Below are 26,483 nucleotides of genomic sequence, written 5' to 3'. Positions count from 1 at the left end.
TAGGAACCTACCAGCTGTCTGAGAGAAAGGGCTCTGGGAGGGTCCCAGGAAGGGAACAGGGAAGGAGTGAACACTTTCCTCCTCCAGAGAACCCCCATCTGTCTTCCTGACCCTAGTCCAAAAAATGAACACCTCATCTTTATCACTACAGCATAAGCTCCCCACTGCATTCAACATACACATACATTTGCCTTCGTGCTTCTGAGGCTCTCACTAGGTAGAACTCACCAGACAGACTCCATATTAAAAGGCGCACAGTCTCACACTTACCCCAGGTTGGGGCTGTGTGCAAACACCAGAAGGCCAGCTGGGCTGGCAGGCAGGCACTGGCCCAGTAACCTGATAGGGCACGATGAAGGCGCATGCAAAGACTAGAAGAGGAGACATGCATGCCACACCCAGGGCCCCAGCTTCCCCGTCCCCAATCAGGTTATGATGAAAGAGACAGTTAAGAGATTAAACCCACAGAGAAAAGGCTGCTCTCATTGGAGGTCCTGCTGACCACACATGCTCTGTATAGGAACTCATCATAACAGTTCCTATTCCTGTGCCAGGCGCCTCTCCAAGCACTTGACCTGTGTTAATTCATTTAATCCCCCAACGAGCCTCTGGAACAGCCCCCAGCAGCTTCTGGGGCTGTGACCATTATCTGCACAGTTTTGTGGATGAGATAACTGAGGTACAGAAAGATTAAGCTACTTGCCCAAAGTCACACAGCTAGTTGGAAGCTCACAGTAGTTATAGAAATAAAGTAAATGCTTTTGAAAGCAGTATATGACTAGCAAACAGAATTAAAGTAAAAGAAGCTCCTGATTTATAAAACAAAATACTAAAAATAGAAATTGTCAAAATTGGGCAGTCCAGGTAATTAATTTTCACGCCTATCTTGATGAATAAAGGATTTATTTAAAAATGCTATGGAGGAAGTCATGTGATTTAACGGAAAAGGCACTAGATCCAGGCAGATCTGGGTTTAAATCCAGGTAGTTGATAGCCTTTTCCAGGTGGGTGCCCTAACCACCCCTTGCCTCAGTACCCTCCTCAACACCCTAGCTCACCTCCTGATGGTCCCTCAGAGAGGATGTCTAGAGAGACCTGACCCAGGCCTGTCATGCTCAGAAAAGTTATGTTCCTTCTCCTTTAGAATAAAAAACTGTGTCAGGCCATGCATAGTAATCCTAGCATTCTGGAAGACTGAGAAGGGAAAACTGGTTGAGCTCAAGAGTTCAAGACCAGCCTGAGCAAGAATGAGACTCTGTCTCTACTAAAAATAGAAAAATTAGCTGAGAGTTGGGTGCCTGTATGCCTGTAATCCCAGCTACTCAGAAGGTTGAAGCAGGATGATCACTTGAGCGGAGTAGTTGAGCTAGGCTGATATCACAACACTCTAGCCTGGGGCAACAGAGTGAGACTCTGTCTCAAAAAAAAAAAAAAAGTGTCACACTTAAAGGGGCATTGTAAGGCTGTTCCTTTAAGCCTAAAAGTTGCTTCTTGGTTTTTAATATCATTCTCCACTAAAAGGAACCAGGACTCTATGGGGAAATGATTGATTCCTAGGCTGGGGCAAGGAAAGTACAAGCTAGGTCTTGAAAATTTTGTTCTAGAAAGAAAGAAGTCCTCAAAGAATGGTAGGCACATGTCAAAAGGACATAAGAGCCAGCTTGAAGGGTCTACTGGTGGCCAAATCTGGGACAATTTGAGCAAAAAAAGTGAATAATGAGAGTAACAGACCATAACCTATTGAAGAAAGCAAATAATTCATGACTCCAAAGATATAAAGCAAAAAATAAAGTTCTCCCTTTCAGTACAATTCCAACCAATAAATGTAGAAGGAAATATGGAAGTAGAAAATCACCACCTGTCAACACATAATAATTGATGCAGGTAAGAAGCACATCAGTGGATGCTAAAACTAGTGGGTGAAATTATGAGGAGCAACAGCGTATTTACATAGTCTCAAGTTCTCTTCTTATGAGATACATATAATTATAAAGGGAAACATAGTAACTTCTCAATGAGACACACACCACCTTTGGGAATGATCATAGTTAGCAGGGACAGTGAATGGATACTCAAAGCATGTGCTTCCTGAAGGGACAGGCTAAGACTACAGCAGCAACACTGTGCTGCTCCCGACAGATGTGCATAAAATGAATCTAAGCATGAGGAAGCCAAAATTTAGGGACATTATCTAAAAAGTCAGTAGTCTTCAAATTTGTTAATGGCATGAAATACAAAGAAAGTCTTGGGAACTGTTCCAGATTAAAGGAGACTGCAGAGTCAGAACAACTTCACGCCAAATGAACGATCTAGGATTTTACCTTGCCAATAATAAAGGACATTATTGAGGCAATTGGCAAGATCTGAATAAGACCTGTACACTAAATAATAGCAATGTATCAACATTAATTTCCTGATTTTTAATAACTGTGCTGTTGTTGTATAAGAGAATGTACTTATTTTTTAGGAAAAACACAGTGAAGTATTCAGGAATAAAGGGGCATCAAGTCTACAACTTAACTATTAAATAATTCAGAAAAAAGCAATCATATACATAGATATGAGCGATGGTTAAAGCAGTATAGCAAAATGTCAGTATTTGAAGAATCTGGATAAAGGGTACCTGAGAATTCCTTGGCTTATTCTTGCAACTTTTCTGTGAGTCTAAAATCACATCAAAATACCCCCCCCCCCCAAAAAAAAAAGAGAGCAAGGAGTGTATATTAACAGAAACACAGGTAAATTCTGCAGGATTAGGTTTCTGATGGCATTTTCCTTAACAGCACAGAAAGACAAAATGAAGAACAGTCTGCTGAGGTGTTAGTATTGGTCTCCCCAAAATATGCTCTCCTCACAGAGCTTCTATTCCAGGACATAGAAAAAAAAAAAAAAAAGCTGTTTTGAAGGATTTCTCAAGACTAGCTCATTAATCAAGTTCTACAAAAGAAGCACCAACATAATCAACCCTTCTTCACTGAAGACTTGTGCTATTTTTTTCTCAGTGAAAGTCGAAGCCTCCTGACACTATGAGCAGTTGACCGATGCTATGGGAACTTTTCTGGAATAAATAAGCTAAAAAAGAGTTTTTTACTAAAATACAAAAACAGGATGAAACAGTCTTGATCAAAAGTCTTCCCCTCCACTCTTCCTGACTGAATTCTTGAGACATTAAGCCTTGGGGTGGGGATCAGGAATCTGTTGATCCTACGGTGCCTTTTGAGTCCATCTGTATGTACAGGAACAGTTACAGAAACGCTGAGAATGCACCTAGGCAGGTACAGTTACAGACATGCTGGCTGAGAATACACCTAGACAGGCACTGGCTAAAGGGACTTGCAGGGCCAGTAGTCTGTAATACACATCCCATCTCTCTGGTGATCTCTAGTTTACAGAAAGCTCTCACATGTATTATTTTATCTCATCCTTTCTTTAAAGTGCTTTAAAAAAACACCTAATATTTAGCTCAATAGCAATACTACAAAATGTCCTATTTCCAAAACAATGAGATAAACAATAACGTCTGTCCTTGGCTCTGAGTCTAGCTGGGAAACAAGACTTACCTGAGCAGATAAACATTCTAAGATAGCATATGCCAAATAAAAAGTAGCTATATAAGTGAAGTGGCCAGGTAAGTGCAACTGATCCTGTCAAGGAGCTTAGAGGAAATACAGTGCTCCTTTCTCTTTGAATCTGTCCAGCATCCATTCCTTTAAACTCTGTCTTCAAGCCAAATCATCCTAGTAACTTTGGCTTCAAAGATGTGTTTACAAGACATCACGGGAATGAGGTCTTGGGAGGTTCCATCTGCATGTTACACTACCCTTGGGACAGCATCAAGGTCTCCTGACAATACTTCTCCAACAGGAAAACCATACTGACCTTCTAACACAAGCCCCATCATTCATCTTTCTTCAAAGAAAACAGTGAATTAAATCTTCTAGGAAGTAAACACTTCAGCAAACAACCCCTAAAACAAAGGTCCCAGCCTAAATCCAAAAATAGAAATCCTGTTAAAGAAAGCCTGTTTTCAACCAAAGAAAATTTAGGCTTAATTCTAGGATAACCTACAGCTACTCTATATGCATTGACCAATGCCAACAGCATTTAGACTCCAAAACAAACTCAGCAAAGGAGGTTCTGTTCTTGCCTTTTAGAGAGGAGAACATTGAGAACCACAGTTGGCAAGCGATAGAACCAGGATTTACACCAAGGTCAACCTGCTCTGTCCCCAACCCAACTGGGTTCCTCACGGTCCACAAAACCCACTGTGAAGAGATGAGCCAGGCAGAATTTCACTGCAACATCCAAACTGCCACCCCACCCAACACTCCCTTGGTCTATGCCCTAAGGGGCAAGTGACAAATCAAATTCTACTCTTAGGCAGGCTCCTAACACAAAACACATTCAGTGGCAAAGCAAAAGCAAGAGGAGCTTTACAACTAACCGCCTATACTTCTTTCTTACGCAGAGGAATATTTTCATGATCTGTCATTATGGATGAACTCCAGCGAGGAAGAACATATCATTATGTAATGTCAGAGGGCAGTCGACAAGAGGGAAGCCAGCCCATCAACGCTCCCTTCCTTCGCCCACAAAGACATAAATTTACCTTTGACATTTTGAGTGTCTCAATCTTCCACGGCCTACCATTCATGGACTGGCTTTTTAAGACACAGCCACAGACCCCGCAAATTTCTCAGGCCTCAATTAACTGACTAGCAAAGCCATAGAGAATATAAAAAGCAAAGATGTGAGGCATGTTGTCTGAAGCTATAGGCCGGCAGAAAGGGAAGGGTTTTGAGGATGGAGTCCAGATTTCCTACACTGAGATGCACGTTCCCTTTTACTCGGGAACGTAAATGTTTACACCCAAAACACTGCAAGGCCTTCAGCCTCAGGAGTCACTAGATCCAGCTCAGGAGACTCACCAGGCAGGCGCCGCGACCGGGGCTTGGAGCGCCGCGTCTCACATCCCGGGGTCCCTGCCGCCCGCGCTCGGTACCTGCCCCCAGCCGGGCGCGGCCGAGTCTTCATCCGGATGGGGGTCAGCCAGGCTTGGATTATTCTTAAAAGACGCCACCGCAGGTGAACCGCTAGGCTGTGCGATTTCCATGACAACCACCGGCGCCGTCCGGGTCCGGCCCAGCGGGCACCGGACTCACCCTGGGCGCCCGCAGCCCATCCCCGCCCCCGGGTCCCTGCAGCTGCCGTGTCGCCCCCAGCCCGGTCCACCTACCTGGCGCGCCCCAGCCCGCGGCGCCCGCCGCCCAGCTGTCCTGCAGTCTTCCGTCCCGCCCGGTCGCGCGCCTCAGCCCCGCAGCAGAGCACTGCCGCCTGATCGTGAAGTCGAGAGCTGCGAGTCCGGCTTCAGGTGCTAGTCCTCCTGCCCCGGCCCGCGGCGTCCGCACTGACAGCTAACACACCACCCGCGCAGCCGCCCGAACCCAGACGCCGCCGCCGGCGCTCCGGACACCGCGCGCAGCCACGCCCCGGCCCCGGCCCCGCCCCCTGGTCGCGCATGCGCGCCGCGCGGGCCGGGCCAAGCCCGCGCCCCGCCCCCAAGCAAGATCCGCCTCCCTAGGCGCCCAGCCGGTTGACCCAGCTGCGCTCTTCTCCTGAGTTCCCACAAGATCCTCCTCTCCCCTGCCACTGCGTCATCTGCAAGGAGTTCTTGGAGTTCTAGACTTAACCGAGCAATGACATTTCACCTTCATATACACTGAGAGTTCTGCGGCCTTGGCACATTCCCAAGGAGGAAGATTCCGTAGAAGAGCCGCCGCCAGGCCATTTGCCCTCACCGTGAGCGCACCTCCCCCAGTGCAGGTGTGCTCACTTCTTAGAAGATAATTAGGAAACTGAACATTCTAACCAGAAACAAGCAAAAAGTTGAAATTACAATACTTGGAAAATACAGATTTGCAAATAGAAGAGAGACTGCTAACCTCTGTGTGTCTACCTTCCAGACTTGTTCTGGCATATGTACATCAATGGCATTAATAGACTCAACAAATACAAGTTCCTTACATTGCTCCCAAGAAATTCTTTTTTTCATAGAGAAAAAGAAAATAGAGAAGTGAGAAGTTTTGTAAGAAAATTTACTCTTTAATTTGACTTTAAAACTTAACATTTCTGCTTGAGGAAGGGTTAAGTATGGGACTGAACATAAACATTCACCTTATCTATGAGCCTTTACATTTTATCAGGGAAAAAATCTTTCTCCTTAAAAATTCGTAAATGAAAACTATATAATTCTGGTTTTAATAAACCAGAGTAATTCTCAGAGTTCACATCCTGAAGTTTAAAAATAAGTATTTATACAAGTGATTTGCTTTAAAAAGAAAACAGAGTAATCTGTTAGAAATTAAAATTAAACAAGAATTCTCTAAACTCATTTAGAATGAAGTCTGATCCTCCCCATGTCACCAAAAGCCAAATGCAGACAATGGTCTAGAATAAAAATAAACATATAAAATTATTTAAAAAAAAATTTTTTTAAGCAGTCTCACTATGTCACTCTTGGTAGAGTGCTGTGCTGTCACAGCTCACAGCAACCTCCAACTCTTGGGCTGAAGCGATTCTCTTGCCTCAGCCTCCCAAGTAGCTGGGACTACAGGTGCCCACCACAACACGGGGCTATTTTTTGTTGCAGTTGTCACTGTTGTTTTAGGTGGCCTGGTATGAGTTCCAAACGGCTATCCTCAATGTATGTGGCTGGTGCTGTAACCACTATGCTATGGGCACCCAGCCATTACATTTTTTTTTTTTTTTGAGACAGAGTTTCACTATATCACCCTCAGTAGAGTGCTGTGGTGTCACAGCTCACAGCAACCTCAAGCTCTTGGGTTCAAGTGATTCTCTTGCCTCAGCCTCCCTAGTAGCTGGGATTATAGGTGACCACCACAACAGCCATCTGTTTTTAGAGATGGGGGTCTTGCTCTTGCTCAGGCTGGTCTCGAACCTGTCAGCTCAGGCATTCTACCCACCTCAGCCTCCCAGAGTGCTGGTAAATTAGTAACTTTAAAACATCCCATAAAGAAAACCTTAGGCCCAGACATCTTCACTAGTGAATTTTAACAAAAATTTAAGAATCCTTTACACAGGGCGGCGCCTGTGGCTCAGTCCGTAAGGCGCTGGCCCCATATACCGAGGGTGGCGGGTTCAAACCCGGCCCCGGCCAAACTGCAACCAAAAAATAGCTGGGCATTGTGGCGGGCGCCTGTAGTCCCAGCTACTCCGGAGGCTGAGGCAAGAGAATCGCTTAAGCCCAGGAGTTGGAGGTTGCTGTGAGCTGTGTGATGCCATGGCACTCTACCGAGGGCCATAAAGTGAGACTCTGTCTCTACAAAAAAAAAAAAAAAAAAAGAATCCTTTACACGCTATTATAAAAATTAGAAGAGGAAAAGGACGGTGCCTGTGGCTCAAAGGAGTAGGGCGCTGGCCCCATATACCAGAGGTGGTGGGTTCAAACCCAGCCCTGGCCAAAAACTGCAAAAAAAAAAAAAAAATTAGAAGAGGAAAGAACACTTTCAAGGCCTGCATGACTCTGATACCAAAATAATAGACATCTCAATAAAAGAAAACTATAAAGTAATATCTGTTATTAACATATGAAAATCCTCCAAAAAGTAGTAGCAAATTGAATCCAATAACATGTGGTATTATATAACATCCAAAAGGGATGATCTCAGGCATGCAAGTTAGTTTAACATCTGAAAATCAATTAATGTAATACATTATATTAACAACATAGAAAAACAATTATCTCGTTATATGCAGAAAAATCATTTTTAATAATATAGCATCCATCCAAAGCTCAACAAACTAAAAATAGAAGAGTTTCCACAAACTGACAAAGAATAATCCATTAAAAACACTGACAAAAACCCACGGCTAATATTATACTTACTGATGAAGGACTGCTTTACCCCTAAGACCAGGAACAACATAAGAATATCCTCTCTTGCCACTTCATGTAATGTCATACTGGAGGCTGTAGCTAAGGCAAGTAGGCAAAGGAAAAATATAAATAAAGGCATCCAGACTGAAAGGAGGAAGTAAAACTATCTCTATTTGCAGATTACATGATCTTGTGTACAGACCCATGTATGCAAGATATGTATACATAGATTAGATACATTCTATATCTATATCTATCTATATATCTATATATACATACATAGATTTTTTTTTTTTAAATAGAGTCTCAAGCTGTCGCCCTGGGTAGAGTGCTGAGGCATCACAGCTCACAGCAACCTCCAATTCAGACTCAAGCAATCCTCTTGCCTCACTTTTTCTATTTTTAGTCTCTATTTTTAGAGAAATAGCTACCCTGTTTCCCCAAAAATAAGACAGTGTTTTATTTTAAGGTGTGCTCCCAAAGATGCACTAGGTCTTATTTTCAGGGGACGTCTTATCTTTCCTGTAAGTAGGTCTTATTTTCGGAGGATGTTTTATTTTCAGGGAAACAGGGTATTAAGATCCTTCTCTCACTTTTGCTCAGGCTGGTCTCGAACTTGTGAGCTCAAGCAATCTACCTGCCTCGGCCTCCCAGAGTGCTAGGATTACAGGCATGAATCACCACACCTGGCTACATGATCTTATTTATGTAGAAAATCCTAAGGACTTTACAAAGAAACTCATTAGAACTAATAATCCAGTTCAGGAAGGATATCAATGTTTCTACAAACTAGAAGTGAACAATTCAGACATGCAATTCAGAAAATAATTCCATTTATAATGGTTTCAAAAAGAATAAAAACTTAGGAATAATTTAAGGAAAAGTCCAAATCTTGTCCACTGAAAATGCAAAATATTATTGAAAGAAATTAAAGAAGACCCCAATAGATAGAAAGACATCCTGTGTTACTGAATGAGAAGCTTGTGTATTTTTAAGATGGCAATATTCCCTCAACCTGATTAAAATTGGAAGAAATCCCTATTAAAATCCCAGTTGGCTCTTTGCAGAAATTGAAAAGCTGATCTAAAATTTATATAGAAATTGAAGGGACCCAGAATAGCCAATATAATCTTGACAAAGAATACAGTTGGAGAACTTATCCTTCCCAATTTCTAAGCTACAGTAGTCAAGACAGTGTGTCACTGACATAAGGATAGAAATGACAATCAGCAGAATAGAACTGAGTGTCCAGAAATGAACCATCACATGTACAGTCAATTGATCTTTGCTGAGGATGATAAGATTCAATGGGGTAAAGACTAATTGATATATATATATTTTTTATTTATTTATTTATTATTTTTTTTTTTTTGAGACAGAGCCTCAAGCTATTGCCCTGGGTAGAGAGATGTGGCATCACAGCTCACAGCAACCTCAAACTCCTGGGCTTAAGCAATTCTCTTGCCTCAGCCTCCCGAGTAGCTGGGACTACAGACGCCCACCACAACGCCTGGCTATCTTTTGGTTGTAGTTGCCATTGTTTGGCAGGCCCGGGCCGGATTTGAACCGGCCAGCTCTGGTGTATGTGGCTGGTGCCTCAGCCGCTTAAACTACAGGCACCACCACTAATTGATATCCTACATGCATATTGGGCATTTATAAATCTTCTTTAGAGAAATAGCTATTAAGATCCTTCACTCATTTTTATTCTCTTTGTTTTCTTAAATTTGTTTTTCTTAAAACAGAGTCTTGCCCTGAGTAGAGTGTAGTGGCATCATAATAGTTCACGGCAACTTCAAACTCCTGGACTCAAACACTCCTCCTGCCTCAGGCTCTAAAATAACTGGAACTACAGGCACACGAGTACACCATGGCACACAGCTAGTTTTTTCTGTTTTAGTAGCGATGGGTGTCACTCTTGCTGAGGCTGGTCTCAAACTTCCTAAGCTCAAGTAATCCTCCTGTCTCAGTCTCCCAAAATGCTGAGATTACTGGTATGAACCACCACGCCCAGGCCCTTTGCCGATTTTTTTAAATCTCATGCTTTATTTATTTATTTGCGGTTTTTTGGCCAGAGCTAGGTTTGAACCTGCCACCTCTGGCATATGAGGCTGGTGCCCTATTCCTTGAGCCACAGGTGCCACCCCCCTTTGCCATTTTTAAATTGGACTATTTATATCACTAAGTTATAAGTATTCTTTAGAAATCTTTGGTACAAGTCCCTTCTTAGGTGTGTGATTTGCATTTTCCCCCCATTCTATGGAATGCATTTTTTATGTTTTTGATAGTTCCCTTTGAAAAACGAAAGTTTTTAATTTTTTTTTTTTTTTTGAGATAGAGCTTCAAATTGTCTCCTTGGGTAGAGTGATGTGGCATCACAGCTCACAGCAACCTCAAACTCCTGGGCTCAAGCGATTCTCCTGCCTCCGAAGTAGCTGGGACTACAGGCACCTGCCACAATGCCTGGCTATTTTTTGGTTGCAGCCGTCATTGTTGTTTGGCAGGCCCAGGCTGGATTTGAACTTGCCAGCACAGGTGTATGTGGCTGGCACCTTAGCCACTTGAGCCACAGGTGCCGAGCCAAAAGTTTTTAATTTTGATAATGGTTAGCTTATCTATTTTTTCTTTTGTTGGTTCCACTTTGGGTGTCATAGCTAAAATATTGTCCAATCTTAAGTCATAAAGATTTGTGTCAATGTTGTCTCCTAAGAGTTGTATAGTTTTAACTCTGACTTGAGGTATTTTATCCATTTTGAGCTGATTTTTGTATATGCTTGAGATAAGGGTACAACTTCATTCCTTTTTCTTCTATTAATAGATAGCCAGCTGCACCATCATTATTTGTTTAGCATACTATCCTTTCCTCTGTTGAATTGCCTTGGCACTCTGTCCAAAAATTAAGGGTGAATGCGAAGATCTATTTCTAAACTTCCAATTCTATTCTATTGAGCTATATACCTTTTTTTTTTTTTGAGACAGTGTCACTCTGTTGCCCCAGGCTAGAGTGCTATGGAGTCATAGCTCATAGCAACTTCAAGCTATCCTCCTGCCTCCGCCTCGTGGGTAGCTGGAATTACAGGTGCCCAGCACAATGCCCAGCTAGTTTTTCTATTTTTAGTGAGGCAGGTCTCACTCTTGCTCGGGCTTGTCTTGAACTCCTGAGCTCAAGCAATCTGCCCATCATGGCCTACCTGAGTGCTACGATGATAGGCATTAGCCACTGCACTCAGCTTCCAGATGAAGTTTAGGAAAAACTTAATTTCTGCAAAGAAGCCATGTAGAATTTTGTTAGGAAATGTGTCGAATCTGTAAGGAAATCCTAAGAATACTGTCTTTTTTTTTTTTTATTGAATCATAGCTGTGTATGAATACTGTCATCTTAAAAATATTGTCTTCTTAATTCATGAACACATATGTCTTTCCATTTACTTAGGTTTTCTTAAAAATTTATTTCAACAATATCTTCTAGTTTTTAGAGTGTTTTTTTCACATTTTGTTAAATTTATTCTTATTTTCCTTTTCTTGATGCTTTGTAAATGAAAGTTTTTTAACTTCATTTTTGATTTGCTCATTCCTTCCCTTATAGAAATACAGTAGATTTTTGTATATTGATCTTGTATCCTACAACATTGTTAAACTCATTTATTAGTTTGCAAAGCTTTTTTTTTTTTTATTGAGATAGAGTCTCACTTTGTCACCCTCAGTAGAGTGCAGTCGCGTCATAGCTCACAGCAACCTCCAACTCTTGGGCTCAAGCTATTCTCTTGCCTCAGCCTCCCTAGTAGCTGGGGCTACAGGCACCCGCCACAACTTCCAGCTATTTTTTTTGTTGTTGTTGTTTGTTTAGCAGGCTTGGGCTGGGTTCAAACCATCAGCTCCAGAGCATGTGGATGGCGCCCTAATCACTGAGTTATGGGTGCCCAGCCAGTTTGCAAAGTTTTAACTGGTTTTCTTAGAGTTTTCTATATATAAAGTCATAATACTGCAGCTAGAGACTCTTTCTTTCTGTTATAGATCCCTTTTATTCATGTGTTCCTTTCCTAATTGTAATGGTGAGAACCTCCAATACCGTGTTGAATAGAAGTGGTAAGAATGGTCATCTTTTCTTGTTTCAAATCTTAATATGAAAGCCTTTATTTTTTCACTGTTAGGTAGAATGTTATAGATTTTTCATAGATGCCCTTTATTAGGTTAAGGAAGGTCCCCCAATATTAGTTTTTAGTGTTTTTATCATCAAAAGGTGTCGAGTTTTGTCAACACCTTTCACTCTTTTATTCTGTTGATACAGTGTGTTGCAGTGATTTTCTGATGTAAAATTAACTTATGTTCTAAGACAAAAACCACTTGGTTACGGTTTATAATCCTTTTTATATATTGCTAGGCTTGATCTGCAAGTATTAAATATTATGTTAAGGATTTTTGCATCTATGTGCATAATAGATATTGGTATGCAAATTTTTCTTGTTATGTCCTTGTTTGGTTGGTTATGGTATCATGGTAATAAGGGCCTCATAGAATAGGCTAAGATGTATTCTTTTCTATTTTGAGAATAATCTGTAGGAAAGTGTATTAATTCATCTTTAAATGTTGGTAGAATTCACCAGCAAAGTCATCATGCCTTGACCTTTCCTAGCAGGTAGTATTTATTTTATTTTTTACTTTTAAGTACACATTGTTTATTACTTACAGTCAACAGGAAAGAAATATCTCTTCCCATGTAAGACATATTTCAGAAGTCAACAGTCTGATACTAAGTTCAGGTTTTGGTAGCTTGTGGCATCATTATTGTTTTTGTGTTTGTTTGTTTGCAGTTTGGCGGAGGCCAGGTTTGAACCTGCCATCCTTGGTATATGGGACTGGCACCCTACCCACTGAGCCACAGAGCCGCCCATCACTATCATTTTGTTCAGTGAATCTGATGATTTCTTTCTTTATCTCAACTATCATTTGACAAAAGGTTGTTTAATTTCCATAACTTTATGTGGAGATGTTTGTTTCTGTTAGAATTGAGTTCTACTTTTATTCCATTATGGTCTGTGAAGATATGAGGTATAATTTCTAGTCTTTTAAATTTGTTGAGGTTTGCTTTGTGTCCTAGGATATGACCAATCTTGGAGAATGTTCCATGAGCTGATGAGAAGAATATATATTTAGTGGTAATGAGTGAAATGTTCTGTATATGTCTGTTAAGCCCATTTGATAAAGAGTTGTATTTAAGTCCATCATTTCTTTGATTAGTGTCTGCTTGGAAGATCTGTCCAGTTCTGTCAGTGGAGTGTTGAGGTCCCCAATGATTATGGTGTTGTTGGATATCATATTGTTCAAGTCAAGTACGATTTATTTTACAAAGCTGGGGGCATTAATGTTGGGTGCATAAACATTTAGCATGGAAATGTCCTCTTATATTATTCCCTTGACCAGTTTATAGTATCATCATGGTCTTTCATACTTTTGGAGCTTTAAAGATAATTCTATCTGTTAAAAGGATTGTGGTTCCTGCTTTCTTTGGGTTTCTATTTGTCTGAAATATTGGTTGTTTTCCAACCCTTCACCCTGAATTGTGATTGTCTTTGGGAGTTAGATGTGTTTCCTGAAGATATCATATACTTGGCTTGTGCTTTTTCCTTCAATTAGTCAGCCTGTGCCTCTTCAGTACAGGAATTCAAGCAGTTCACATTTATTGGAGTTCTGTTCATCTTGTTGTGGGAGGTCTGTTGCTTAGTTTTATCACTTGGGCCATTGTTGAAACTAGGCTTTGTCTTTTAGTTTCTGAGTGTCTTTACTTTGCTGATGGTCCATTGTGATGGTCTGTATATAACACAGGTCTGAGTACTTCCTTCAGAGCTGGTCTTACAGTGGCAAATTTCTTTGGAGTTTGCTTGTCAGTAAAGGATTTATTTCTCCATCAAGTATGAAACTTAGTTTAATAGGATACAGAGTCCTAGGCTGCAACTTTTGTTTGAGAAATTGAAGGCACGTGACCACGCTCTTCTGGCTTGTAAAATTTCTACTGAGAAGTCTGCTCTCACCCTAATGTTTTTGCCCTTGTAGGTCAGTTGTTGCTTACACCTGGCTGCTTGCAGAATTTTCTTTTTCATTTTAACTTTGGTCAAGTTAATTACAATGTGCCTAGGAGATGCTTTGTTTGAGTTGAATAGTCAATTTAGTATCTGTAATATAGTTCAATAGTCATCTAGTATCTGTATATCTGGGTCTCTGGCAATGCTTAGGAAATTTTCCACTACAAAGTCTTCAACTAGAGTTTCCATGCTTTGGTGACTTTCGTCTCCTTTGGTCAAGACCTATGACTCATATGTTTGTATGCATCCTGTAGTCCCACATCTAAGACAATGGTTCTCAAACTTCCTAATGCCGCATCCCTTTAATACAGTTCCTGTGGGTCGTGACCCACAGATTGAGAACTGCTGCTCTCTAAGAGATCACGCTACTTTTGCTCTTTTCTTTTCTGCTTCTTCAAATGATTGGCTTAGTTCAAAGTCTTGTCTTTGAGTGCTGGGATTCTTTCTTCTCCATGGTCTAGTTGGTTGTGGAAACTCACTGCTATGTTTTGAAACTCCCTGAATGACTCTTTCAATACTTTAAGCTCTTTTAAATCTTTCCTAATTATGTCTAGATCCGTGGTGACTTTGTCTTTAATTTCATTGATTTCTTAAGACAACTTTTGGACTTCTTTCTTCATTTTCTCTTTAATTCTTTTCATCTTATTTGCCATTCAAATTCTGAATTCCTTTCTGTCATTTCAACAATTTCTTTATGGTGATATTTTCAGCTGTAAGTCCATTGTAGTCACTTGGTGGGGTGGGAGGATGTTGATCTGCTCTGAATTTTTATGTTGTCAGGGTTCTTTCATTGATTCCTCCCCATGTATGTTTTCTATTTATTTATTTTTACTTTAAGGTAGAAGATGTGGGTGTTCCTGAGTTATAATTGGGAGATATTTTGGTTGGGCTTGATTAGCCACCTCACAGGAGGCAGTTATGGCCTGGAAGGCAGAGCCTGGGCCAACCAAGTGGCACACCTGTCCGCTGGCTGTAGTGCTGTTGAACAGGTGGTAGGGCAGTGGTTCTCAACCAGTGGGTTGTGACCCACAGGAACTGTATTAAAGGGCCACGGCATTAAGAAGATTGAGAACCACTGCTCTAGGCCCATTTGGATGCCCAGTCAGGCGGGATGGTGTTGGCACTGGCTCCACTGAAATGCAGAGCTCTCCATGCCCCTTCTAGGACTTGCCAACACAAAGTGGTAACTCCTTGTTTCACCAACTGCTTGGTGGGTTTTAGGGCTGCTTGGCTGCCAGATCCAGTGGGCTAGTATCAGATTCATAGGCCCAGGGGGTGGGGCTTGCCACATCTATTCCAGGACCTGCTGATATGAAATGGCAACTTGGTGTACTGTGACCTGCTTGGTAGATTTTAGGGCCATTTGAATGACTAATCTAGCAGGGGCTGATATCAATTTAAGAGGCCATGGGATGTGAGTCTCACCCCACCAATTCCAGAACCTGCCAAAGTAAAGCCGCCACTTGCTGCACAGCTGATCCCCTCAGCAGGGATTCAGGACCACTTGGATACTAAAACAAGCAGACCGATATCAGTTTCAAGGGCCCCCAGAAGTGGAGCTCACCTTCACTACTAACCATTTAAATGAACCACAGCTTTCTCCTGCTCATAGCCTGCCAAAGCTGTCTTTCAGGGCTTCACAGAATGGGGACTTCTGAAGACTAAACTTATTTCCTCTTACCTGAGAGGGGAGGAGCTAGGGGCAGGGCTTCCAGGTGAAGCCCCTAGGCTAGGGGCAGTGTGCTGAACTGTCCCAGAGGGTGGGGTCAGAACCAGACAGGTGAGAGCCAGGCACAGCAAAAGCCTCAGCCTGGACAATAAAAGATTTAAAAGGCTGCAGTTTCCTCCTGCAATTGGGTAAGGGGAATCCTCACATCAAGGTCTGCCTCTCAGGGTTTCCCAGAGTGGGATCACCAGCAGCTCAGCCTACTTTCCTCCAAGCTGGAAGGGGTGGGGCTGGAGGCAGGGCTTCCAGGTAAAGCCCCAAGGTAGGGGGCAGCATGTAGAAGGCGGACAGAATTGTTCCATGGGGTGGGGTCAAATCCAGCCAAATGGGAGGCAGCCTTGGCAGAGCACCAGGCTCACCAATATCAGTATAACTGAGCCTCTGTTTTCTATTGCATTAGGGGGAAGAGTGTTCCCAGTTCACGCCTGCCAATGTTGCTAATCAGGGCTACTTGTAGGGCTGGGACCACCTGAATTCTTGCCAGAAGTGGTGAGGAGGCAAAGCCCATCTCCCTTCACCACTCCTGTGCTCTGCCCACTTCACAACCAGTCATTCCCCACAGATGCTGGTGAGAGAGAAGGTAACCTTCACAATGTTTGCTTAAGCATTTGCTATGGAGAAGGGGCAGAGTCTAGACTCCCTTCACTGCTCCAGCACCTGGAGGGGCAGCCCAGCCAGGCTGTCTGAGCCAGACTAGTGTTCCTGCCACACACCAGTGCAGAGGGAAGCAAGCCTCAGCAAGGGGCTCCCTGTCCCATTGTTGAAGAACCAGGGGTGGGGGGGTGCAATGGGCTGTGGCTACAAGTCAGCTGGAACTAGAATTGCTCTCTATTCTGATGGCAAGAGGGAGATTAAGAGGAGGAAATGCCAAGGTGCAGGAATGCTTGATCTCTGATCCCTGTTGGCACTCTCGCATGGTCTGAGAGTTTCTTAGGGCTTGCTACTGGCAGAAAGTCCCTGGGTGGAAGGAGGGGTTCCCCTTATAGCCTTCTACTTGGCTCTGAGCTCCTTCAGATCTCATCTGCTCCGTGACTGTCCTCTCTTCTTTTTCTTCCTTTTTCTTGTCTTTGTAGTTCTTCTTTGTGGGGACTGAATGCCTCTGTTATCTCTACCTGCAGTCTACACCCTACTTTCAATTGCTCTGAGTTCACTTCCGTCTAATCTTCCTCCTTCTAGCTGGGACAGTCCAGCTATGGCTACCTCTAGCCAGCCATCTCGCCCCTCCCTCCTGTTTAAATTGCTAGTTCAATGTTTTTACTTACTATAGATGTACTCAGCTTTTCTATTTATTTTTGAGTCGGTTTTGGTAGTTTGCATCATTCTAGAGATATGTTCATTTCATTTAGGCCGTCTAATTTGTTGCCACATATTCATTCATAATATTTTCTTACATTCCTTTTTAGTTGTCTAAGGTTGGTAGTAATAGACCCTCTTTCATTCCTTATTTTATTTTATTTTATCTTATTTTTTGAGAGAGAGTCTTACTTCACTGCCCTCAGTAGAGTGCCATGGTGTCATAGCTCACAGCAACCTCATACTCTCTCCTGAGCTCAAGCAGTCCTCTTGCTTCAGCCTCCCAAGTAGCTGGGACTACAGGTACCCGCCACAACACTGAACTTTTTTTTTTTTTTTTCAGAAATGGGGTCTGGCTCTTGCTCAGGCTGGTCTTGAACTCCTGAGCTTAGGGCAATCCACCCCCACCTCAGCCTCCCAGAATGCTAGGATTACAGGTATGAGCCGCTGAGTGTGGCCTATTATTTTAGTATTATAATTTGAGTCTTAACTCTTTTTTCTTCATCAGTCTAGCTGAAGGTTTGTCAATTTCATCGATCATTTCAAAGAAGCAAATTTTAGTTTCCTTTTTGTTGATAATTTTCTTTTGTTATTCTATAGTCTATTTCATTCATTTCTGCTCTAATACTTATTTCCTTCCTTCTGCTTGCTTTGAGTTTTTGCTTTTTAAATTCAATTTGGAAAGTGGAAGTTTAGATTATTGATTTGACATGTTTTTTCTTCTTCTCACCATAGGCATTTATAGACATAAATTTCTCTCTAAGTACTGCATTAGCTAAATCTCATGTTTTTATATAGCGTGTATTCATTTTCATTCATCTCAAATATTTTATAATTTCCCTTCTGAGTTTTTCAATGACTCATTGGTTATTTAAGAATTGTCTTAAAATTTTTGTTTGTGAATGTCTCAGTTTCTTTGTTATTAAATACTATCTAGTGTTTTTATGCTTTCAGCATAAAAAAAACTGCTTTAAAAATTCTTGTAGAGGCTTGGCACCTGTGGCTCAAGCGACTAAGGCACCAGCCACATACACCTGAGCTGGCAGATTTGAATCCAGCCCGGGCCGGTCAAACAACAATGACGGCTGCAACCAAAAAATAGCCAGGCGTTGTGGCAGGTGCCTATAGTTCCAGCTACTTGGGAGGCAGAGGCAGGAGAATCGCATGAGCCCAGGAGTTGGAGGTTGCTGTGAGTTGTGATGCCAAAGCACTCTACCTAGGGTGACAGCTTGAGGCTCTGTCTCAAAAAAAAAAAAAATAATAATAATAATAAATAAATAAAATAAAAATTCTTGTAGAAAAGTTATGCTTGCATTAATTCTCTCAATTTTTGTTTTTGGGGAATGTTTTTATTTTATCTTTTTTTATTTATTTATTTTTTTTAGAGACAGAGTTTCACTTTGTCACCCTCGGTAGAGTGCTGTGGTGTCACAGCTCACAGCAACCTCCAACTCTTAGGCTTAGGCGATTCTCTTGCCTCAGCCTCCCAAATAGCTGGGACTACAGGTGCCCGCCACAATGCAGGCTATGCTATTTTTTTGTTGCAATTTGGCCGAGGATGGTTTGGAACCCACTACCCTCAGTACATGGGGCTGGCGCCTTAGTCACTGAGCCACCAGCACCATCCTTTATCTTTATTTTTAAAAGATAGTTTTGATAGATATAAGATTATTGATTGACAACTTTTTTTTGTTTTGTTTTGTTTGTTTTATTTTTTGGAGTGCTTTGAACTTGCTATCCCATTGCCTCTTGTCCTCTATTATGACAAGTCAGCTGTTAATCTTATTAGCAGGTCTTTGTATATGACAAGTCATTTTCTCTTGCTGCTTTTGAGATTTTCTCTTTGTCTTTTGTTTTTAGCATTTTTAATAAGATGTGTTTGTGTATGGACCTCTACGCATTTATCCTACCCAAAGTGGGTTGAATTTCTTGGGTGTGTGTATTTTTCCATTCCTTTCTTCTCACCTCTCTTTTTACTACCACTATTAAGTATGTTAGTATTCTTAATAATGTTCCATATTTCTCATATTTATTTTATTTTCCTTCATCCTTCGTTTTCTCTGTCCTTTGGATTTCATACTCTGTATTGATCTATTTTTAAGTTTGCTAATCTTTTCTTCTGCCAGTTTACATCTACAGTTGAGCCCTTCTTGTGATTTTTTTTTTTTTTTTTTTGGCTGGGGCTGGGTTCGAACCCACCACCTCCAGCATATGGGGCCGGTGCCCTACTCCTTTGAGCCACAGGCGCCACCCTTCTTGTGATTTTTTTGACACCTGTTACTTTATTTTTCAATGCCAGAATTTTTATTTGTTCTTTTTTATTATGTTTATTGTTATTTTCTATTTGATGAAACATTGTCATAATCTTTTTTTAAAAAACTTCTTTAAGGCTGATTTCTTTTATGTCTTTGAACATGTTTAGAATGATATTTATCTTTGTCTGATAAATTCTATCTAGACCCACTCTTAGGCAATTTCCATTACCTGTAACTCCCCCCCACACACACACACACATACCCCATGTATGGGTCACACTTTCTGTTTCTTTTGATATAGGCATTGAAAAGAATGGTGCTTAGGATGCAGAACATTCTATAGCTCCCTGTTACTTCTTCCAAAACCTGAGGCTTAAGAAAATTTTGGTTTTATTTCAAATCATCTTTCCTCAGGATTCTGCCAAGAAAATGTATTTTGATCATACTCCTCTCTTCAAGTATCTCCCACCTTCTTTGATTGGTTTCCTTTTTGCTAGTAAATTATATGAGTCTGGACTGCTTTACCTTGGAAGTCCTTAGGTTGAAAGTTGAGACTCATTGTGCTTCTAGGAGAAGCATGTGAGGTGCGGACTTTCTCCAATCCCACTTTCTTTGCTTATTCTTATGATATTGTTTCTGAAATATGATTACTCCATGACACACCGACAATCCATATTTGTCTAGCAACCTGGGGTAAATTTAAAAAGCCCCTGTAGGTATCCTGATTGGGGATTTTGGCCTCCCCAGACCCTGTCTGGGAAGCATTTCTAATACCCCAGATGAGAAGGTTTGCTCTGAGCCAAGATAAAATTTTAGGAGTAGGAGAAAGGGACAGGGACATTACTCAGCCTACTTTTGTTGTATGCCCTGGGTCATAAATAACAGAATATATGAGTTAAGCCTAGAAGCCCTCAGATTCATTTCCCACCATTCAGGGTCTAATCACTGAAAACTACATCATCTAGGTTTCCTTGCCAACTGGCTTCTGGCTGCATTATTGGGAGACCACAGTGCAAGAGGAAGGGAAAAGGCAGCTATTTCCCTCTGGCCACTCCCTTGGGTACCATCTTTGTGTCATTGGCTTTGGCTTCATCTCCTTGGTCCAGCTATTTCTGTGCAGTCCCTGCTGTGATTCTAGCTCCTGCCAGACAACTCTGACACATGCGTTTTGGTAATTCTACCACTTCCTTTCATCCATTGAATTTTTGGGCATCCTGTACTTGCTCGTCTCTGGGTTGTCCTTAGGATTCCTCATTTGGGTTTTTGGCAACTCAAGTAACTATTTCCCTGTTACATTCTCTCTATTGAGTATTTGATGTGGGCTATTTTTCTGACTGCACTCTTACTGAGATGGCATGCTGACCACTTACACATAGACTGGTGGAAAACAAGCATGTGCATTGGATTGATCTTCTTCTTGTGCATAGAGATCTTCATCCTAATCCTGTGTCAGCAGTAAGTAGCTGGTGAAGAATTTGGGAGCCTGACAGTTTATATAAATATACTATAGCACTTTTACATTATAGCTACGTGTGAACCTATTTCCCATATTAGTTTGCTGAGGGCAAGGACCTGGCCATAGTCAACTCTGTACTTCCAGTGTCTTGCTCAGAGCACAGTCCTGGCACATAGTAGGCAAAGACAGTTTTCTTGGCTTCAGTGATTCTCTAGCCTGGCTTTGTACGATAGGATCACCTACAGAGTTTTTTATTTGTTTTTTTAAAAGTATTTTTAAATTTTATTTTTATTAAGCACTATATAACACACCGCATGCTACATAAGACACCATATAACGTTCTAGCAGGGGTAGATGACAATTACTGAGTAACTTTTTCATCAATCAGGAAAATGCTTCTTTAATCAATGTTCTCCAAACCCTTGGACATGCAGTAGCAATTAACTCCAGAGGTGTGCCTATCTCTTTCCATCAATTGCCAACGCTAACTTCTATAATGGGTAACTGTTTTTTCCTTGCCACTGTTAATGAACTTGTGAATGTATGCAGTGGTCACTTCGGGGGTGACCAAGCACAGGCCCATAATGGCAAGTCCAGGGAGAATCTCAAACCACATCTTGGCATGGTTACCTCCCTGTTTTTTTATTTTGTTTTATCTTATTGATTGATTGATTTTTTTCTGTAGAGCATGATCTCACTCTGTCACTCAGGCTAGAGTCCGGTGGTGAATCATAGCTCACTGTAGCCTCAAACTCTTGGGCTCAAGTGATTGTCCTGCCTTAGCCTCCTGAGTAGCCAAGAGTACAAGTTGTGTGCTTGAGAAAATTTTGATTTTCACCCAGCTAATTTTTTACTTTTTTTTTGTAGAGATGGGGGTTTCACTATGTTGCCCAGGCTAGTCTTAGACTCCTGGTCTTGTGATCCACTTGCCTTGGCCTCCCAAAGTGCTGGAATTACAGGTGTGAGCCACTGTGTCCAGGCCAAACATAGAGACTTTCAAAAAATTTTGGTTGTCCAGGCTCTACCCCAACTAAGTAAATCAGCATTTCTGAAGGTGGAAGCCTAAGCATTGGGATTTTTATTAACAGAAGGCTCCCTGTGTGATCGTGACGGGCATCCAGGGCTGTGAACCACTAGTTTAACTGATTGGTTTACCTTATCACTCTTCTTCTTGCCCCATGTGTTCTGCATAAAACCCAGATTCACCTGCCATTAAACTCAATTTAGCAAACATTTCTGAGTGCAGCCTTGCTACTTAAAGTATGCTCTGAAGACCAGCAGCATTAGTATCACCAGGGAACTTAGAAGTATAGAATGGGAGGCTCTGTCCCAACCCATTGAGTCAAAATCTGCATTTAATATGATCCCCAGGCGATTTGCATGCACATTAAGGTCTAAGAAGCAGTGTTGTAAATACCATATAAATGCCAAATTTCTTGCTCACTGTGAATTTTATTTCCTTTCTTAATAACTCTGTTTTACTTTCCCTTAAAATGGTGTCATATTACATCCTTTCTTTAGCTCAAATGGACCAAAGCAGGTGGAGAGTAGGGAGGGATGAGATGAGATAGTGGGGAGAAGATTCCGTGGGTATGGAGGGAAAGAGAAAGGTGTGATGGGCTCTTGGAGAGATAGAAACATATCCCGGTACTGAGGGGTCAGCGGTAAGAGAGGTCTTTGGGATTCACTGTTTAGAAAGGATGACTCCTGTTTCTGATATAGCCAATTCTTGGAAATGATCCAAGTGTGATAAAGGAATGCTGGGACCTGTGTGCCAGGGGGCTGGAGCAGATCTGGTTGCCAGAGAGCACGCTGGCATTGGTACCTTTCAAGACACGGTAAATACAGCAGACTTATTCATCTCATACTTTGGAGATGAAGAAACAGGGGGGCATTTTTAAGGGCTGGCCACAGGGTTACATTTTTTTTATTCCATTAACTTCATAAATATTTAAAGACTAATTCTTCTTGCAGAGCTTTCAGACTGTTAACTGCCATCTGTAGCAAGATATGCAGTTTACTCATCAAACACATGTGTGTAACAAATACAATTTTCATGGGGCAATCCTTCTAAGAATGGTACTGATGCTGTCCGTTATTTTCTATTGTGTTCCCTTAAAAAGTGTCATTTGGTTGATTTCATAATTCAATCATGGGTTGCAACCCACAATTTGAAAAAAAAAAAAAAGTTTTCCGCAGAATCGTGGTAAATTGCAAGGAAAGTAGTTGGGTACATTCTGATTGAACTCGTCAAGCTGACCCAATTCCTTTTAGTATAGTTTAGCATAGTGGTTAAATATGTGACTTCTGGAATCCATGTCTGGTTTCAATACTGTACGTTCTGGATGAGTAACTTCATCTTGCTAAGCCTCAGTTCCCCATCTGGAAAAATTCATTCCTCCTCCCCAAATCTCTTCCCTACCTGAGCTCACCCTTGGCTGACCCAGAGGTAGTAATAACTGAAAGGCCTCTGGATCCAAGGCACTAGGTGCTGTGATGGGCAGATTGCACCATCGGAGTCTGGGGACAATGACAGCACCCACAGGAGCAGCACAGCTCAGGAGGCAGGTTTGGAAATGATGTCTGTAAAAATATAACGCTTACCTGCTGGCGTAGGAAATAAAAACTTCCTTCCATATTCAAAGGTAGATTTTCCTTTTTACAGTTTATCAAGGTATTAATATACAAAAGCTGCAAATATTTAATGTATACAATTTGTTGAGTTTAGACATATACATATACCTGTGATATCATCACCACAATCACTTCCAAAAGTTTCCTGGTGTCCCTTGGCTTAAAAAAAAAAAATTGGATATTTGTCAAGAAGATATCAAAGGGAGATATTATAAAGTTATAAACAAACAGCAAATGTCATCGGCTTTATCACAGTCCTGGGGGTTCAGCAATGGCTCAGAGATCTAGGCTCTTTAGCACAAGGCCTACACTGTCACTGAAAATGAGAAGAGCACGGGACAGGCGCACTCGAACACCTGCATGACTTCTGCTCACTTGATCAACCTACCTGCAGGGGCAGCTGGAGGCCAGCAGGCCACAACATCAGTGAGATGAGAATGAGGCAATAAGATAACTTCACGTCCCATGGAGAGCATCACCAACAGGAAGGGATAGGAGAAAGAAGATGTGCCATGAAATAACATGGTTAGCTCTAGCCTGTCTTTCCTATTTCATCTCAAGCCACTCTAAACTTTTATGTCCTACCAATAAAGGATGTAGATTTGGTGGGTTTCAAGGCAGCTGTCTCCTCGAATGTCAGGGTTTCAGGTTCTCAGAGTGCTCACACCCTGAGCACACACCCCACGATAAGGCAAGGGTGAGACAAAGTTTCCTGAGGAAGGGAAAGTTAGACTTACAGAGTAAGATACAGGTTTACAGGGCAGGATACTGAAGGGTGTCTCTGAAAAGAAAAAGCAGCCCCTATCTGCTATTCAGAGGGAACTCTGTAAAGCAGAGAGCAACCTTGAGGGAAAATGTTAATATTGACAAAACAAAGCATGGGGTAAGAGAAAATTAATGTAGAAATGAATTTATTCAAAGGCAGATGGAACAACAAGGCAGAGGGGTGCCCTGTGAAAGCACATGTAGAGAGAATAAGAAGCAGTCAGGCAGGCTGGGGCAGACGGGACTCAGCCGGTCTGGCTGGTGTAGGTCCCGCCTGACCTTCACCCCCTATCTCCCATTTGACACAGCCGGTCTGGCTGGTGTAGGTCCCGCCTGACCTTCACCCACTATCTCCCATTTGACATACCTGGTGTGGTTGGTGTAGGTCCTGCCTGACCTCACCCCCTATCTCCCATTTGACACAGCTGGTCTGGTCAGTTTAGGTCCTGCCTGACCTTCAGTGTCTCCCATTCTTGCTGTTTTGTAAATTTAGCTCCCACCCTAAAGATATCTATCTTGAGTAGTTTAGGTGGATTGATTTAGGAGATTAACTTTTGAAGTGGAATGCTGTAATAAGTCACTGAGTTATGCTAAAAGTTAATGTGATCTTTGCTTGAACTATGCAAATTAAAGAAGAATACCTGGGGTAAAGGGTAGCTTTGGGTATATAAGAAGTAGAAACTTGAGTAAAGACGTGTGAGCCATTTCTGCTACCTCTCTACTATTAAGTTTTTTCTTAAGCATTTTTTTTTTTTATGTCTTTCAACAAACTCTGAATACTCTAATGTGGGGTGTCTTCTATTTCATCCTAGTTGTCCTGTCTGCTCAGAAGGGGGGTGTCAACTGAAAGTCTCTGGCCGGGGTACACCCCGGTGTGGCTTGAAGTGCCTCCCTGGAAGGAAAGTGGATGGACTGCTGTGAGGGTGGCAGGCAGGGTTTCTTTTTTCTGGCTCTCTGTTCACAAGGGACAGTCACTGGACCTAGTCTTTTTTTGTGGCTCTATATTTGTTAGTGGTGAGTCTCTCAATTCTTTGGCTACCTGAGAACCTGCTGTTTAAAGCTTCGGCATGTTTTCAATATATTTGTGATAGACAGTAAACAGACCCTACTGCCACCGCAAGTAGGCAAAGAGGCCTGGATTATGGCCTGTGCTACTATCTTTCTTATACTGCCTGGGTTGGGCCTACCTTGTGGTTCAGAGGTCACCTTGGAACCAGAGTCTTAATGTGCAGGCGGAACTCCCATGAGCCTCTCTGAGAGCCCATGTCAGGGTGTGAACCTCAATGTAGATTTAAGCTCATGACATGATAATTATTCTTAAGGCTGTTTGAGGTCACTGTTAAGATGATTGTACCTATCTTGCTAGGCTAGAGAGTCTTCTACATCCTTTTGCAGTTGGCATACTAAATTCTGATTGGTAGATTGGTAGGGTGGTACCTCCAAGGTGTGAGCAATCTTTTCAGACAGAATTAAGGTGGGCAGCACCAAGATGGGGACCCAACCTTGTCCTTTTTTTCCCTAAAAGATCCATATTTCTACCTATCTAACAGAATGAATGAATAAATGAATGAATGATGCTGGTAACCTGAAATAAGGCTGATTACTACCCTGTTTCCCCGGAAATAAGACAGTGTCTTATATTAAGTTTTGCTCCCAAGGATGCGCTAGGTCTTATTTTCAGGGGACGTCTTATCTTTCCTGTAAGTAGGTCTTATTTTTGGAGGGTGTCTTATTTTCGGGGAAACAGGGTAGATACTGAACTTTCATTAAGTTGTTTCAATATACCCAGCATTTCTAGCAACAGGGGATTTGAGGTTCCTGCAAAGCCCCAGGGCAAATGCAGGCATTTGCCTCTTTTCACTCATCTGGAGCTCAATTTCCTAGCCTCTTCAGTTTGCAGCACTGAGCTTCCTCTTAGGAATGAGATAAAAACTGGTCCAGAAATGAACTAAGGCCGGGCCTTGGATCCCAGTGTGCGATGGTGCTGTACTCTTATCAGATGGAGAGGAAGTAGTGAGGTGCTAGAGGGACATGGGGGAATGGCTTCCCCCTCCACAGTTGTTGGGGATATGCTGGTGCATATTTCTGAGCCCAGAGAACAAACTGTAAAAGCTGAAAACTCAACCAGGGAACTGAAAATAAACATGTAAATTCCCAGGTTGTGATAATAGTGGATCCATGCATTCATTTAAGGTAACATAGGCTGGATCTGGGTAGACTGAAAATTGAACTCTCTACAATATCAATGTTTCCTTTGGCTAATGGAGAAGATAAAGAGAGTCATTCATTGTAGCCCTTTCTTTTTTGCTCCCCTAAATAAAAATAAATCCTATAAAGGCAGTTCCCCAAAAGAAAAATTTGTTTGCAAAGTTGTTTA

The 26,483-nt window shown here is 41.9% G+C and overlaps 1 protein-coding gene across 16 annotated transcripts in view; it reads right to left on the bottom strand.

Annotated features, from left to right (window-relative positions):
• Positions 1 to 5,477, bottom strand: part of INPP4A (inositol polyphosphate-4-phosphatase type I A) — a 141,950-nt gene extending 136,473 nt beyond the window's left edge. For all 16 annotated transcript variants that reach the window (XM_053588065.1, XM_053588057.1, XM_053588059.1 and 13 more), the window contains exon 1: positions 5,237 to 5,477. The gene's annotated coding sequence lies outside the window, so the exon portion shown is untranslated. The remainder of the gene's footprint in view (positions 1 to 5,236) is intronic.
• Positions 5,478 to 26,483: the final 21,006 nt, after the last annotated feature.

This window comes from Nycticebus coucang, chromosome 4, assembly GCF_027406575.1.
Source record: "Nycticebus coucang isolate mNycCou1 chromosome 4, mNycCou1.pri, whole genome shotgun sequence".
In the NCBI taxonomy this organism is placed as follows: Eukaryota; Metazoa; Chordata; class Mammalia; order Primates; family Lorisidae; genus Nycticebus; species Nycticebus coucang.
The sequence above is the reverse complement of the archived record's forward strand: the minus strand, read 5'-3'. Positions and strand labels throughout refer to the sequence as shown.